This window comes from Crocodylus siamensis, chromosome 4, assembly GCF_052110815.1.
Source record: "Crocodylus siamensis isolate JL-2025a chromosome 4, ASM5211081v1, whole genome shotgun sequence".
In the NCBI taxonomy this organism is placed as follows: domain Eukaryota; kingdom Metazoa; phylum Chordata; order Crocodylia; family Crocodylidae; genus Crocodylus; species Crocodylus siamensis.
This window is the reverse complement of record NC_143398.1, coordinates 214,536,249-214,553,224: the sequence shown is the minus strand read 5'-3', so window position 1 is coordinate 214,553,224 and position 16,976 is coordinate 214,536,249.

Below are 16,976 nucleotides of genomic sequence, written 5' to 3'. Positions count from 1 at the left end.
AAGATTTAACAAAACAGATTTCAGTGTGGTCTACCCACCTATGCAGCTAGGCTCCCAGAGGGTGCATTTATCCTGCTTCCTTGCCAAACTTGTTTCATCTAGGCCACTGGCACATATTTATTTAATTACGCAATGGGATCTGAGGAATGTTATCCTGGATCCCAAAAGTCTTGCCATGCTAGGCACTGAACATCCAAAACAGCAGGATAGGGAAAAATTCCTCAGATCCTATTGTATGTATGCCAGGGTATACAGCTGACCCCAAGAACACCAAAGCATAGGAAGCTGTGGATTGGGGAGCTGCCCAAACCTCAGTTGTTTGTGCTACACTCCTATCAGCCCAGCACTAGGCAGTATAGCATGACTTTAAATGTCCCCACCACAGAGAGCCAAAGGGCACCCTGCAAGCAGGAACATTTAAAGCCATGCCATGCAGGCTGATGCCGAGTTGTATGCCACGTGTTCAAATTAAAGCCTGATATGTTAAATGTGCAACATCTTTGTGACTGGTTTGCCATTTTATCACATGAGAAATTGGATGAATACCTGGCATGTTACAATGTATTGCTTAATTAGTTGTGGAATAATGTCTGCTAAAGCCCTACATTTCAAAGATGGCTACATTACAAAATAAGCATTAGGCACTTTGTAAACAATGTCACCTTTTACTGTTTACATTGTTAATCCTGTGAAAACCAGGAACATCCTGAGACATGGAAGTTGTGAAAGATGGGGGGGATATGTGAAAGATGTGCCATTGTCAAGGCAACTGGGGGAGGAAGGGGTGCAGATTGCCTATAAAAACACAGGTAAAGATGAAAACTGTGGGACTGCCCTCACCAGCTAAGACCTACAGGCCCTGTAGAAAGACCTTCTGAATACCCAACTGCAAGGTGATACTCTGCCCGTGGGATTATGGAAGATTTATGCAAGGTTTTCTGTTGTCTTTTTGGCTTATTATATTGCATTTTAAATTAGGCTAAGTTGCATGTCATCACTGGGTGCATCTACACAAGATGCTAACTGCACAGTTGCCTAATAACACCATGCAGTAGCAAAACTTGTTCACAGTGAGAATGTTCAGGCTGCACCTGTTGTCTGAGCAGGACTGCAACACCCTGCAGGGAACACTTTCTCAGAGCATTGTACCCCTAAGAGCCTCCCAGCTATGTGATGCTTCATCTCATCTCTTGCCAGTAATGCTGCTGGTATGCAGGTAGGCAGACAGTCCTTCTTTGGAAGTCAGTACCAGAATGGAAGGGAGGGACTGGTGGAGATGATAAGCCTTTGGGTGGCCTATAGGGAAGTATGGTGTGGGGTACATTTGGGGTCATCAGAGTGTGGGAGTGAGATAGGGCAGCACAGTATAAGTTATTGCTGCAGTCAAGCAGGGTTGACACACCAAGAATATACAGTAAAATGTTTACAGATTATCAGATATATATACATGGATCTATAAACAAGCAGATACAAAAACACACCTTATTCCTCTTTTAAGAAACATAAACCCTGAGACTAAGCAGGAAAATACATCAGGCTGGGTCCCCCCACCCAAGGTGACATACTCACTGAAATCTAATGTTTGTAGAAAGTATGCAGATTATCAGTAAAATATATATAAGGATCTGTGTGCTGGACAGCACTGGGGGTGTTGTTCTGTCTCCCTCACCTCCAGCTGCCACTGCCACCACCCTGCTGCCCCTGCCATGCCACTCTGGGTGGGTGGGTGGGAGGCTTGAGCCCAATGGCTTCTGCCGGGCTCAGAGCTCTGGCTCTGACTCTCAGCCGCTTTCCACCTGCTCCACCCGCAGGGGCTGCTCATGGTCCCAGGCAGACGGAGCAGATGGAAGGCAGCCAGAGCTGGAGCCAGAGCTCCATGTGCTGGGCAGAAGCTGCTGGGCTCAAACTTCCACCTGTGTGCGGCAGCGCTGTGCAGCGTGTCAGGAGCCTCAGCTGGAGGTGAGGGGAGCAGATCAGCCCTGCCTGGCTCAGCCAGTTTCTCCTCATTGTCAGCAGATCTTCCTTCTCCCACTCCTGCTGTGCCACTCTGGGCAGTGGGGGGTGGGGAGCTGCATCTTGGCAGCTTCTGGCGAGCACATGGGACTCTGGCTCCAGCTGCCTTCTACCCACACTGCTTGCCTGTGCCATGAGCAACCGCTGCGAACCCTTCCCAGCTGGCTGTGCCTCCATGACAGCCCCACCTGGCGGGGCATGGGAAGCTGGGATCAGTGTGGCTGCACAGCCCCTGTGGGGCTAGCCCCAGCTGCAGCCTGCTGGGAAGGGCCTGGCCCCTGTGGCCCAGCCCAGGCTGGCCCCTCTGTGTCTGTCCTCAATCGCACCTGCAGGCTGGCTTGGCTCAGCCCCAGCCCTGGGTGGATAACAGGGCCATGCCCCCAGCTCTGGCCAGGGCCACCACTGCGCAAACAGGAGCAGGTGGGAAAACTGGACAAACCCCGACTTGGGTATGGGGCCCATGCCTGGAGACGGGAGTTTAATTTCACCCCCCCCCCATCGTCTTTTACCTGAGGTGCTGCCCCAGCCAGTGTTTGGCCTCTGGAACAAGCCTGGCAAGGGTTGTTTCTATGCACTGCCACCCCTCCGGCACATCCTGACTGGGGTCCCTACAGGTCAGGGTTGGGGTTTAAACTCTTCTGCAATCACGCTTAGTCCCTGCCGGGAGTCTGGCCACACACACTCATTTCCCAGGTCAGCTTCCTTCCAGCCTTACAGCTGCTGAAGGCATAGGAGGGTTGCTCTAGCACACCCTGGCTTCGAGCCTGAGTCACTGCAGGCATGTGCCTGCATTTCTGAAATCAAAAGTGAATGTCTATTCACTTGCAAATAGACTAACCTGTAAAGATTGAATCAATTCAGGCTCTGGCTTTTTGAATGTCTGTCCCTAGCCATGGAGTCTAAGTTATGCCTGTGGTGCTATCATTGGATGGTACATCTTTGGACATTTCTTCTGAAATTTTTGCTACTAGTATAAATGTAAATCAGTGCTTGGTGATAGTTCTTCAATAAAGTGATTTAGGTTGGTCAGAAGAAATAGTCACATTCAGAATGTTAGAAGCAACAAGAAATTCTTGGCAAAGCTGTGGTCAGTAACTGTATGAGCACCTGTGTGAACCTGACTGGTAGACTGAAGAGGACAGATTTGCGTGTTGCCCCTCTAGAAGCATAGCAGAAAATATGACAAAAGTGGCTTTAGGCTAGTTTTTGTGCCAGCTGGTCCCTGAGCTGCTGCAGGGCCTTGGGACTTTTCCTGTCCAGGGCATGGGGATGGACTTGAACATCTACTTAGGCCACTTCTGACCCTACATCTATGAAAGCAGTTTGTATCAGGAAGACGTATTGTTGTACTTGCCACACCAGGGCTTGTAAGGTGATGTACTACAGACTTGAGTATTATGGCCTTTTGCCATGCCTGGTTAGAGAAATTCTCCCAAGCCTTTTGCATGAACGCTTATCTTGCTGGGATCGTTTGACCCGAGCTGACTTCCTGTCCCTAGGGTAGGGGGCTGAACCCAGTGATCTTCCAATGTCCCTTCCAGCCCTAATTTCTATGAAATCTCTGAACAAGCTCCCTGCAATCACCTACCCTGGAAATCTACAAGAGGAGACTAGACGATCACCTTGCTGGGGTCACCTGACCCCAGTTGTCTTTCCTGCCTGGTGCAGGGGGCTGGACCCGATGATCTTCTGAGGTCCCTTCCAACTTTACCATCTATGAATGTTAATACACTACTGTGCAGTAGTATTAGGCTATTGCGCATCTGAGGTCACTAAAAAGCCATGCGTTGGTGCTACTACTCAGTGGCTCCAGTTGCTGTGCATTGATCTAGTAGTGGGTTATCCAAACAAAACTTAATGCGCCCTAACTATGGCGCATTAATGAACACATAGATACATCTACTGTGTCTTATTTTGCTGGGGTTTAGATTGGGCAAAGTTCTTCTGCTGTCTTACGCTTTAAATTGCTCAATACTGTGCTCAATAAACACTTTCTTCAGAGAATGGACTATTCTTGTCGAAGCATTTTATGACTTCATTGCCAGCAAATGAATTCTAACATTGAAGTCTAGTAACAACGTGCATCAAAGCCAAACAATCAGGCAGAGTAGATGACTTACAGCAGTCCTGAGCAAAAATGTCCCAGGCTGGTCAAAAGAACCGTAGAGATGCATCTGAGGGGGCTTGTACAGCTGCATTGAAGACCAGCCTGCCACAACTTTACTGCTAGCGGTATCCCAGCTAGCATACTAAAGGAAGTTTGGGAATGCCTCTATGTCCTGCAATCACAACTTCAGTTGTGGTGCAGGTATATTTTGGGAATCACAACTGAGAATGCACAGAACGGCTCTAAAATCCATTAAGCTACTTGCTGACCCCAAAAGAAAGCCTCCTGCCTTTAGTCATACCTATGCCCCAGCAACATTTTAGGCTGTTGGAGGATGTCCTAAACAATTGCATAATGTGGGATGGGTGAGAGAGCATGTGCCTCAGGCACCATGCAAGGGCAAGGGCACCAGGACAGGGAGAGGATGCCCCACCCCAGGGCTACTGCCTGCCTTCCTTGCTCTATCTGCACTTTCTAGCTGCAGGAGGAACCCATTGCAGGCAATGTGCGTCATAGTCAAAGTTTCCCCTTGCAGCAGCAAACTCCACTGCCTCTAGAGAACTACAGTTCTCAGAAAGCCTTGAACCTGCTATTGCTGCTGTTCCTGCTCCTGTGAGCCAGAAGGTACAAGGGAGGAGGAGAGGAAGGTGAGAAAAGACTGCCCGTGGTGCATTTTTTCCATGCCATGCCTCTGGTCCTCAAAGCACAGTTTGCAGCTGTCTTCCTCAGTTTCTGTACTGAAAAAAAATTCTTCCTGGCCTGATCTGGAGTTTTTAGAACTGCTTTATGCAAATCCAGTGCATCAGAATTGGAGTGACAATTTCCTCTCTCAGTAAAAGCAAATGATATGTATACATGTTTTCAGGCTTGGTCCCTGTGGTATAAATTAATGAGCGCACCTGTACTTTGCTTCTCTTTTTGTGTTAGCTCCACTGTGGTTCAGAACCTAGTAAACGTGTTCTTTCTGTTCCAGAAATTCTGAATTCTTATTGTGCCTGAATCTCTGGATCGTGACTGGCATTTTCTTTTGTCATACTTATGCAGATTCAAAATTAGGCCTCTTCTGACAGTGTATCATATAGAAGTGAAAAAGAATCACACATGCTTCCAAAGATATTTGCCCTTAAACAGTATAAGACATAAGGGACACAGTTAGATTAACAAACATTCTTACCTAGGTTAGAAATAAAGCTTTACCAATGTAAAGCTTTAAATAAAGTGTACTAAATGATGATCATATTTACTCTACATTTCTCTTCACATAGTCACTGAAAGTGTTCAGAGCCTCACTTTCAAGTCAGTTTCTAAGAATGTGTAATATTTGTAAAATTCTGGTTTTATCCACTGGAGTATTTCCATTGGGACTGCCCTTTTATAAAGTTTAATGCTTACAAACTTCTAAATATTTATAGATATTGATTTCCTGGGCTATCTTTCCAAGTAATATAGCACAAAACAGTTTTCTAATTATCCCTAAAAGTCTGCATAACAAATACTTTTAGATATTTTACTTTCAAAAACATCGTAAAGAAAAAGACCAAAAAAATAAACCCAATGTTGAAACTGTTTTTATTGTATATGTCTGCTTACTGCCTCTACATTTAATTATTGGATTATCATATCCAGACATTCATCTCCACATAGAGATCCAACAAGATTAGCTAGTGGTACTGGAGGATTATAAGAGTCACAAATGGGATTCAAAGTCTAACAGGATATGCTTACTATTAGTGAGTTATTATTTTAATGGTAGTTTATAGATTCATAGATGCTAGTGTGACGGGCTAGCTGGCAGTGACTTAGCCCAGGGGTTTTGAAGGGGTAAGAGATGATTGGAGGACTTGGGATTCTCTTTCCTCACCAATCAGGCCCCAGAGACTCACCCTCCGTGTCCCCCAGTTGACCCCTTGGGTCACCTGGTAGAGGATAAAAGGGCAGCACAACTGACTCAGGGAAGACCAGTGAGGGACCACTAGGAAGGAGTCTCAAAGAGCTGGCAAGAGCTGGGCCAGTGGGGTGGGAGCAGTTGCCCCAGAGGCACCTGAAGGAGCGGGACCTGCAGGCAGCAGTTGGACCCTCAGCAGTGCATGCAGCTGGCAGGAGAGGCTCCTTGCTGGGCTCCAGGATCCCCTGGGAGAGGCTGCAGCCAGCAGGAGGGGCTCCCCCAGCTCCAGCAAGGATCTGAGCAGTGACCTGAGGGGTTCCCAGCTCTGCTTCCAGCTCCTCCAATAAGAGGCAGCTCAAAGTGAGGCCGGGGCTCCAGGAAGGTCAAGATTCCTAGCAGCTTAGTGCAATACCAACACTGGTGCCTGTGTGGTAAAGTTTCTGCCTACCATATGGGAGACCTCTGTTCAAGTCCCAGCTGGGATGACTTGGGGTGAGTGAACTAACAGGCAGAAACTCTTGTTGCAGTGGAAAGGGGCCATTGCGTCTTCCTCCAGATACCTAAGCCCTATATTCCTTGTTATTTGACATTTTGTGCCTTTTATAACTTCACCAACCAGTATTGTTTGTTCTGTTGTCCGTGTTTTATATTTTGTTAACCCTGTCTCTTGTCAACTGGATGAATATGTCAATGATTGTATGTTAAACCTTTGTTGAATCCTGCCCCCTCAGGGTGTTGCCCTATACCCCCTGGTTTATACCCGTTATGTTCCTAGTACTGTTCTCTCATTAAAAAGGCATATGGTTAAGTTCCCATTGGTGGTCTGTCTCTGCTCTATAGGGGGAGGAGACTCCCTACACCTTCCACAGTGCTTCTGCACCTGCTTTGATCCCTTCAGTTGGAGAGGAGGTACCTCTTGGAGTACTGCCCAGATTACACTAAGGTCAGAAGGGACTGCAACAGATCATTGAGTCCACCCCCCTGCCTGAGGAGGAAAGAGTGCTGGGGTCAGATGACCCCAGCCAGATACCTATCCAGCCTTCTCTTAAAGACATGCAAGGTAGGAGAGAACACCACCTCCCATGGAAACCCATTCCAAGTTTTGGTTGCCCTTACTGTGAAGTTTTTCCTGATGTCAAGCCTGAATCTACTCCATCAGTTTGTGACCATTGTTCTTTATTACCCCAAGAGGCACCCTAGTGAACAGAGCCTCTCCAATTCCTTACTGTGCTCCGCTAATGAATTTGTAGGCAGCCACAAAATCACCTCTTGGCCTTCTCTTGCAGAGGCTGAAGAGGTCCAGGTCCCTCAGTCTCTCCTCTTAGGGCTTGGCCTGTAAAACCTTAACCCTAACCCTTGGCCTGTAAACCCTTAACCATACGAGATTTAGACAGCAGTCTTGCAAAAGGCAGCACATAGGATAAGCCCTCATACCCCAGAGTATTTGCATATTGAAATAGGAGAGTAAAATAAACTTTCATCTGAAAATTCAGTAAATAACTGAAAAATTATGACTGGCTTTACCAAGAGTCCATTGATTTTATAGGAATCATGTGCGTTATCTTCTAAAATGTTCCTGGCATGTAGCATGTGGCTGACATGTCAGAATATTTAGAAAAAGCCTTAGATTTTATTGCACTGTCACAGCATGAGAACAAAAATTTGAGAATACAGCTATTTCCTTTGCACAATTATTGAACATGCTTGCTACTTGGTAAAAGAAACTAATAAAAATTATTTAAAAAAAAAAAAAAGGCAGAATTGCACTTAAGTATATTTTTCAAACTCTTCCTTAAGTTATTCGTGGATCTTTACAGATAAAGGAAGATTTGACAGCTTCATTCAAAAGAATGAGAGGCTTAGGGAGCAGCACGAGACGCATGGGGGGAAAGGCCGTCATGCCCCCATACCTCAAAGCCCCCCAGTGACCCCCAACTGCTGCAGAGCCCCTCCACCGACCCCCAGCAGCAGCCAGAAGTAACTGGGGCCATGGTGGGAGGGGACTAGCCCAGCTCAGCTGCAGGGAGGCAGCCGATTAGGAACTGGGGAGGGTCTCACCCCACCCCGGCCCCTACTTGGCCCACCCCCCAGGGGGACAGTAGAGGAGGGGAAAGGGTACTCACCAACCCCATTCCAGGCAGGCAGGTTCCCCAAATCCCAGGCAGGGCTCTTCCTTGCCTGAGAGTAGTACAGGTGCCAGAGGCGGGCCCACTGCACATGTGCTTAGTTTAAAAGAAAAATGCCTCAGAGAGGCTTAGGGAGTGGCTCAAAGTGCACAGGTGAAAGCTGTGAGATAATGCTAGACCTTGCTTAGCATAAGCACTAAGAACAATGCACTAAAACTCCCAGGATGCTTCAAGGAGGTTGAGGAGTCAGCGATTGACATTCTGGTAATCACCTTCTGACCCATAGATGAAAATGCTGACCTTCTGACCCTTAGATGAAAATGCTAACAATGATAAAAATTGCAAGCAAGCAGCTTATATTGTTAAAACAGGAAACCGCATGGCTAAACCGCAATGATGAAAAACAACTGCATATTATGTAAGCCTTGACCTTTTAACCTTGCTAAAGACAGCAATGAAAAATTAACATAAAAAACATAAAGGTCATTAAGAATTAACATAAGAAGTATAAAAATTATAATACAGAGCATATCACCCGATATTATAATATAGATAAGTTAACTAAATAACCAATAGAAGTAAGAATTAAAAATACATATGTATATGTGTTATCATATATAAGTAATAGTAAAGTTATGTTAGATGCTTCACTGTCAGAGTGAGGACAGTTTTGTATCTTTTGTCTTAAAAAAGATAAGAGACTTCTTTTAAATGAGCTGTTGACCAGTTCTGAGACTACTGAATCAGGCAGCCGCACCTAGCCTCCGGGTTAGAAAGCAAGGGCTTGATTTGGGAACCTCGTGAACCAACAGACCTCCTTAGTTTATGACTTTGTGAAACAATAAAAGTTTTAAATTGAACATCCAGGTCTAAGCCTGTGCTTAATTCAGTCCTTATACAATTCGGCACGAACTCACACAAAAGCCCGTCGTGCCCCCACACCCCAAAGCCCCTCATCAACCCCAAACTGCCATGGAGCTCCCCCACCGACCCCCAGCAGCAGCCAAAGGTAAGCAGGGCCACAGTGGGAAGGGACTAGCTCAGCTCAGCTGCATGGAGGTGGCTGATAGGAACTGGGGAGGATCTCACCCCACCCTGGCCCCTACTTCGCCCAGTCCCCCAGGGAGCTACGCGACTGGAGCCCCGAGAACAGGCTGTGCAAACAAGTGCGCTTGTCTGCCCGGCATGCAAGTTAGCGCGGAGTTTACACAGGAGGGCGAGAGGGAGGGCTCGAGGCCCTGCCTGTGCACCCCCGCTCTAGGGAAGCCAGTCTTCAAGAGAAATTTGGATGCTTATCTTGTTGGGATCCTATGACCCCAGCTGACTTCCTGCTCCTTGGGCAGGGGGCTGGACTCGATCTTCTGAGGTCCCTTCCAGCCCTACTGTCTATGAAATCTATGAATCATTTTGGTGATGTTTACATAGACTATACTAACAGTCTCAAGTCATCAACCAATACACAGGGGATCTACAAGCCAGTCCCAAAGAAAAAGAAAATAGACATGATGGTTTTCCCCTTAACTACTGCTTTGTTAATATAAGAGGCACTGCTTTTTCTTTCACCTAAGCAGCATCACTGCACATGCTAGGGAAATATCAACACTTCTCTCTCAAAACAGGTACCAACATGCAAATAATTGAAGAGGATAAGATTTATCTCGTTAAATCAAATTCTTCAGTCTCTTGTTTAAAACAAGAATAACTGGATATTCTGAAATACAGTCCTGCTGTTGCCCTGCCTCTGCAAAATTGGCACGAAGTCAGAGAACTCCTGAATATAAAGCAGTGTGTCTCTGGACTCGCACACCTTTTGTAGGGCTCCCTTATTTCAGCTTAACTTCTTTCCTAAAAATGAAGGAATTATAACACTGGCTAACTGCTTCCTCAGAATTATTCTCCTGTCCTTTGATCAACTGTAAATCCAAAACTATGTAAAAGCAAAAGAATTTTCAGTAGCAGAACTGAGTGGGAGGGGGTGTGGCTGGGGCAACAGCTCTGGGTGCCACCATAAAGGGTACAAAAATAACCACAACTGCAGCTGGTGTCTGGCTGTGCCACTGCCATTGGTTGCTGCCCTATATCCTGTCACTGCCCAGGGCACAGAGCTTCCCTGTTACACCTCTATGAGCACGTCCAGACGAGGACACACTTGCCTCTTGCAGCATCTCAAACCCGTTTGAGATGCTGCAAGAGGCATGTGCAGGAACAAAAAAAAACATTCCCCATGCTGTAAATTTGCAGTGGGGGAGCAAAATGATATCCAGGGGTCAAACAATACCCTGGGGGAAAAAAAAAAAAAAAAAAATAGGTCAGGGCATGGTCTCCAACTGTACCCCAAGGCAACCAGAGGCTCAGTCCTCCACAGAGACACCCTGGCACCCTGCCAGAGCGTCTCTGTGATTGGCCCTTTCCCCAGTCCTGAAGCATGCTGCCTGCCTGTGCAAGCTGCAGGGACCTGGACCCAGCTTCTGCCAGGTAAGTAGGGAGGTGGGGAAATCTCCTCCCCCCTTCTCCAGCCCCCCCAATTCGATGTTTGTTCCCTCCACCCCCAGTTTGTTCTCCCCACTCCCGGTTTGTTCCCCTAGCTCTCCGCTGGCTCTCCCAGCCCTCCCCCCCCCCCCATTCCCTTGCAGTAGGAGGGAATACACAGGACACTGAAGAGAGCAGGGGAAGTCTCCAGCTCATTTCCAAGGGCTTGTCTCCAGCCTCCTGCTCATTCCCCTGCTTGTCTCCAGCCTTGGGAGGCTGGACACAGCAGGGGAAATGAGCAGGGGGCAGGAGACAGCAAAGGAATGTCTCCAGGGGCAGGGAAGGAGTAGGTGGCTGGAGACAAGCCCCTGGAGATTAGCAGGAGACTTCCCCAGCTCTCTCCAGCCTCCTGCTTGTTCACCGCTACTGCCAGTGAGAGTGTGGGAGGTGGGAGCTGGGGTTGGGGGGAAAATGAATGGCAGTGTGGGGGGAATGAGCCCCCTGCTCATTCTCCTACTCTCTCCAGCCTCCAGCAGCTGGAGAAGAGCAGGGGAACGAGCAGGGGGCTGGAGAAGACCAGTGGGGGGAGGGGCAGGGACCCTGCAGGCAGGATAGTCCATGTGCTGGGGGGGTTCTGCCCTGAGGGGGGCAGGAGACCATTGGCAATATGTGCACCCCAAGCATAGCAGTGCACCCCCTCACGAAAGGTGCTGCTGACACTACCAGCAGTATTTGCAGGTGGTCGCTGCTCATCACCCCTCCCCGTTGCTGACAGCGCCACCAGCATCTGTGGGAGCTCCCCACTTACCACTGCCACCACGCTCCCACTGTCATCAGCACTGCCATGCCCCACAAGCCACCAGCAGTACAAGGCATTCATTCAGGGGACCCACCTGTCCTAAGCAGCCCCCACACAACGACTCACATCCTCCCATGTTCCTCCACTTCCACCCACATCCCCCCACCCCCTTCTCACCCCCTCCTGCAAACCCCAGATCCCCACATCAAACACCCACCACATGATAAGGAAACCCAAAGCAAACATTAAAACATATAGATATTTAGAATTTATTTTATTATGATGCTAGAGACACTGGTAGGCTTCAAGTGTTTTTAACATTGTAAATATAGCAATAAAACATTGTTCATCTGATCAATCCCCCTTTCTCTCTCTTTTGCTCTAATTGTGTAAGAATGTAGATTTTGGGGTATTTTAAAGAGTGTCAGCTAGACTGCTGAAGCAGCATCCCAAAGTCACAAGGGGCTAGTGTCCCCAGATACCAATTGGGTAGGCCCCGGAAGCTCCTGAGGGCAAGTAACCCTGAACCGCTGGCCAGGGCAGGTTATTATACAACTGGGACCAGGACAGGGCAGCTTTTTATACTGCTGGGTTCAGCACAGGTGCTGGCCCCAGGCTCTAGCTCCCCCTGGCTGCAGATCTGGGAGGACCAGGTAGGGCTATTTTGCCTGAAGTGGCACAATTTGCTCCACAACAAAGTGCATGTCCGAGCACATACACTGCAGCAAAAAGCCCCAGCTCAAATTTGCACCAGTTCTATCCTCCCCTTACAACGCAGCCCAAGCCTCGCAGATGTACCTGACATTGTTGAGGTCTGTTCCCCCTCCACACCACACAGACACTCTCTGACTTGTCTCACAGCCTGTGCCCTCACTGGCACCCTCTAGCTTGTCTCACCACTGCCCGCTCCAGGACTGGGGTCAATACACCCCTGAATGTTGTGCCCTCTCTGGCACTGGGGTCCCCCCACTACTGTGGAGCCCCTATGAGGCCTCCTCCAACCCCTAATAGCCTCACCTGGCCCTCCAGTGTAACAACAAACACAAAACACAAAGCCCCCTGGGCTATAACATAAAACTAATCCATCCGGCCAAACAACATTCAATCCCTACTGGGGAAAATACTCCAACCCCCAGCAGCGCTCTAGGGATGCTCACACAGTCAAGAGTTGTCCCTTCTGTCTGCGCTGGCCAAGCTCCTCCTTCCTTGGTCGCTAGAGGGGAACTGCCCTCCCACCTGGGTTTATATGGGCCAGGCCCTGCCCCTTCCTGTCAGCTGGCTCCCCAGCAGTTGTCCTGGCAACCAGCACCTGTTACTCTGGCTGCCCAAGCAACTGGCAGCTGAACCTCCCCCATCTTGCCACTAGGGGTCTCCCCCAAGTTGTTTTTCTGCTCTCAGGCACAGGGCACCTGAGTGCTCCGCAACAGGCAGAAGCAATGGGGTTGGTGATCCAGAGAGGGGGTTAGAAACCGTACAAAACCAGGACCATGACTGAGGCTTGGGGAGAAGGGGGCCTGCCTGGCCAAGGAAGAAAGACTCCAGAATGTGGGGAGCTGCAAGGAAGCCCCTGTACCACCAGCCACCTGAACCAAGTATTTTGGCCATCGCTCATTACTAAAATATGACACGGACCCAGAATTAAGGGGTGGGGGAAGGGGACTTTTTGTTTGAGAGCAGCAGCTCGTGTATTTTGTTGTGCTGAAGTCTGAACTAAAGGACTGGATTATGGATGTAGGGGGGGAGGAGACTGCAAAGGAGGGTGCCTGGGGCACTCCGGATCCTAAACCCTTCAAAAGGGTGAGGCAAGCAGCATAAGGAGGATATGGCTGAGAGAAGCAAGCCCCATTTGAGCATCCTGAGAAGTCTGAAGGCTGCAAGCAGTACTGGGGGGAGGAGCACTGCTATCAGATGAAGGACTGTAAAACATGGCAAAAAAGACTGAGGGCACAAGCCCAGAACCTACCAGGGCTGAGGGTCCCAGAGCCCACAAAGGGTCAGGCTGTTCTGAGGGGCCCAGAGCTCATGAAGGGCAAGGCTAGAGCTGGGGCCCGGGATTGCTAAGGTCCTGGGGACAGCAGACCTCGGGCAGAGAGGCCCAAGCAGAGTAAAGTGGGCCATGGTCAGGGGGCCCTTGGCTCAGACAGAGGTCTAGGACCTGAAGTGAAACCCCCTGATATCTAGGAGCAGCCTCCCACTCCAATTATAACATCAAGGCATAGTAGGCCAGACAACAGGATGGGACCCTGAGAGGCCAGATGGGTCAAGCAAAGTGGGATTCAGGTGACCACTGTGGGGGTGACTTAGCTGACCCAGGACATGATCTGCTCCAGTTTGTCTATAACAAAAATAATTTTCTTATGTGACAGTACTCTGCCAAGCAATGTGGAGACCCAAAACTTACTGTTTTGCCTCTTCTAAACATAGAGTATTTGTCACATAAGAATGGAAATCAGAACTAGCTCTATAAAGCCTCTCTTATTACCAGATAAGACATGGTTACCTAACCCAGCAATATATTAGAGGGAGGCAAACTCTTTTCTGTTAGACCTGCAAAGATCGAGCTCACAGCTCCTCAAGTGGAGCACTATGGCACCCCAGGATTCTGCAAGAACCTGTAAGTGGTGCCACCATGCCAAGACTGATGATGAAGATGATGCAGCTATGACTGCAACCTGGTGAGTCTTTCCCACCAGTTTCCAGCAAGCACACTGAAGCCAAACTAGGAAGTTACTGCAGCACAAAGGGGTGCTGCCACCTGCATTATGTAATGCAGACAGAAACACCCGCTCTTACCATGGCGGCTTTCCAGATCAGCTCTAATGTTTCTCCTGGAAATCAAGACACACAGGACAGTTTAACCTGGCCATGGCCTGCAGAGAGAAGCCACTGCCACAGTGCTGCAGCCAGGTAAAAGTTTCCCATGCACCTTGGTTTCCAGGAGGCCCAGCACAGCTGAACCTAGAAGCAGCTGCAACAGAATTAAGAGCTCCTGCCTCCACTGGGTTTATCCAATAACTTTAATACAGGCAAGAGTGCCCGTTCTTGCTGCAGGTCTTCGCAGCTCAGTCCCACACGTGCCTGGCTGCAGTGGTGTTAGCAGAGGCATCTATCTCCAGGCTGCTGCACCACCTCCACTGCCAGATTGAACTGTCTTGCGTGTCTGTTTCCGAGAGGTGCCGGGGTGGGGGACTGGATCAGGAAGAAAGGTGACGTGAGGAGAATGTCTGCCTACATTAGGCTTATCAGGTAAGCCGAAGCAGCACATCAGTGGTTCCCAAGTGGGATGCCACCATATTTAAAGAAGTTGTGGAGGGTGCCCTGAATCAAAAAAAATTGAGAACCACTGATCTAGATTTTGCATTTAAGATATTTTCCAATCACTCTTAACAATACTTTGCAAATTCTTCTCCATACTGGCTAAACCAGTATACACTCAATTGATTTAAAGGGACTTTCTCTTGGTTTGCATCAGTATTAGAGGACAATCAGACCTCTCACTTTTCTGCCTTATCATATGTGTTTCTTAAAAGAAATTCAATCCCTCCTGTAATAAGCAGTCTTCATGCAAACTGTCCAAGGGTTGGTTAGTTGGTTGAATGTTGTCGCTACTATTATCGGCGCAATTATGGAAACAGAATTAAGTACCAGTGAACTGAGACAGCTTTTCTGTTCCACCCTTCCCAATGGAATATAATAAAGCAGGCCATTCAAGATTATCCAGCCAGAGATATTCATGCTCCTGTTTGAAGACAGAGGACCTAACAGTTCTTAATTGTTAAGCATCGCTCATGAGCTCAGGACTGTACATGCAGAACATGAAGCAAACCAGACTACAAATACTAAACAATAAACTCAATACTTAATCAGACATATGGCTAACCCCAAATAATAAAAAGTCATAAGCTAATGCTTTCAAAAATAATCTAATTGGTTTAATTTATTTGTAAGGAATAAATTGTGGGTTCTTTTATTTATCGTCTAGCGTCTTGAGCCTTCATGGTACACCAAGATCATATTTTCAAGATCTTGTCTGTAACCATGAGGGCTAGGAGCTTTAGTTTTTTAACAAAAGCCGAAATGTTCATATAATCATTTGACCTCAGGGACTTGGGCTACAATATACACATGAAATAGTGAGAGACGTAAAATAAAATATGTGAGAACTGAGCCGTGATTATACTAAATCAGGTGACCAGGATACTGCAGCAATGAAGTATCTGTGTTTTTTCCCCTTTACTGGAAGTTTAGATCCAACTTCAAATGTTGTTCCATCAAAAAAGCAGGATTTTTTTAGACTGCTGAGTATGACCAGGAAAAGAGAAAAGCTATACATAAAAGTGTGAATTAAAAATCCCAACAAAACAGAAATCTCTCTGACACTAATATCTAGTTTCTGAACAAAATGCGAGAAAAAGAAAAACAGAAGACAGAAGAAATTTGTTTGAATCAACAAGGCTTTCAAAATCTCAGGAAAACAAACATGAGCATGACAAAGAAACAGAAAAAAGTTAATGAACCATTATGAGGGTGGATTCAGGCTAATGGGAACAAAACAATTTTGCTGTTCCCCAATCTCATCAGCCGCATAGCACAAACAGTTAGTCTGGTCCTGCTTGTTCTACTCACTGCAGTGACTAGCATGCTAAACACGTATTTATCTAACGCAATTGTTGTCTTTTTGAACCTTTTAAATCTTGCACAGCCAAAGAGACAGTGGCTTTCTTGCATCCTGTCTATAGCTCTCTGGTACTCATTTCCTCAATTCAAGTCTGACATGTGTGTACCAGTCACTGTCAAAGAAAAGCTGCGCAGTCCTACACCTCTGCCTGCCCTATTTGTGACTTCCCTCCTCTTCTCCACTGCAGCCGACAGGCTGCTTCTCTCTCATTCAAATCGCAGGATAGGGTAGTGAGGGGAGGTAGTGCTCTTCCTCCAGTACACCTGCCTTTCCTCCTCTCACCTTTCACTTGGTGGCTTTAGGTTCTTTTGCAAAAGCAGCAACAGAAAACGGACCCCGGCGCGCTGCCCTGGCACTGCTCTGCTCTTCAGTTCAACATCAGTTGCTTTTGCTGCTCTGTGGTGAGTCCCTGGCGTAGGCCGACCCACGCTTCTGGGTGAACACAGCATTTGCGCACCAAAAAGGTGTATACGTGCGGAAAACAATTACGTGAATACAAAGGCTCTGAGGCACACCGTTTGGTTGTGTGTCCCAGTGAAAAAGCTCTGTCACCGTGTCTCACAGCCCTGATAGGATTGCTCCCGGATCGCCCCTTCGTGTCTTGTGCAGAGCTAATGACTGAACACGAGGACGAAGTTTCCCCTCTCCGCTGAATCAGTGGGAGAGGTGATCTCTTTTATTCGACCAACTGGATTTTTTGCTATATACATATACATACATTCGCGTGTGTGTGTGTGTATTGCAAAAAAAATTCTTTTGCAAAAACCTAGTTGGTCTAATAAAAAAGATCACCACCTCGAGTCCTGATTCCTTCTGCCACTGGCCCAACACGGCTCCTGCCCGCGGCGGCTCCGTCTCCCCGGCAGGCGCTCGTGGCGGTAAAACGAGGGCTGTTTCCT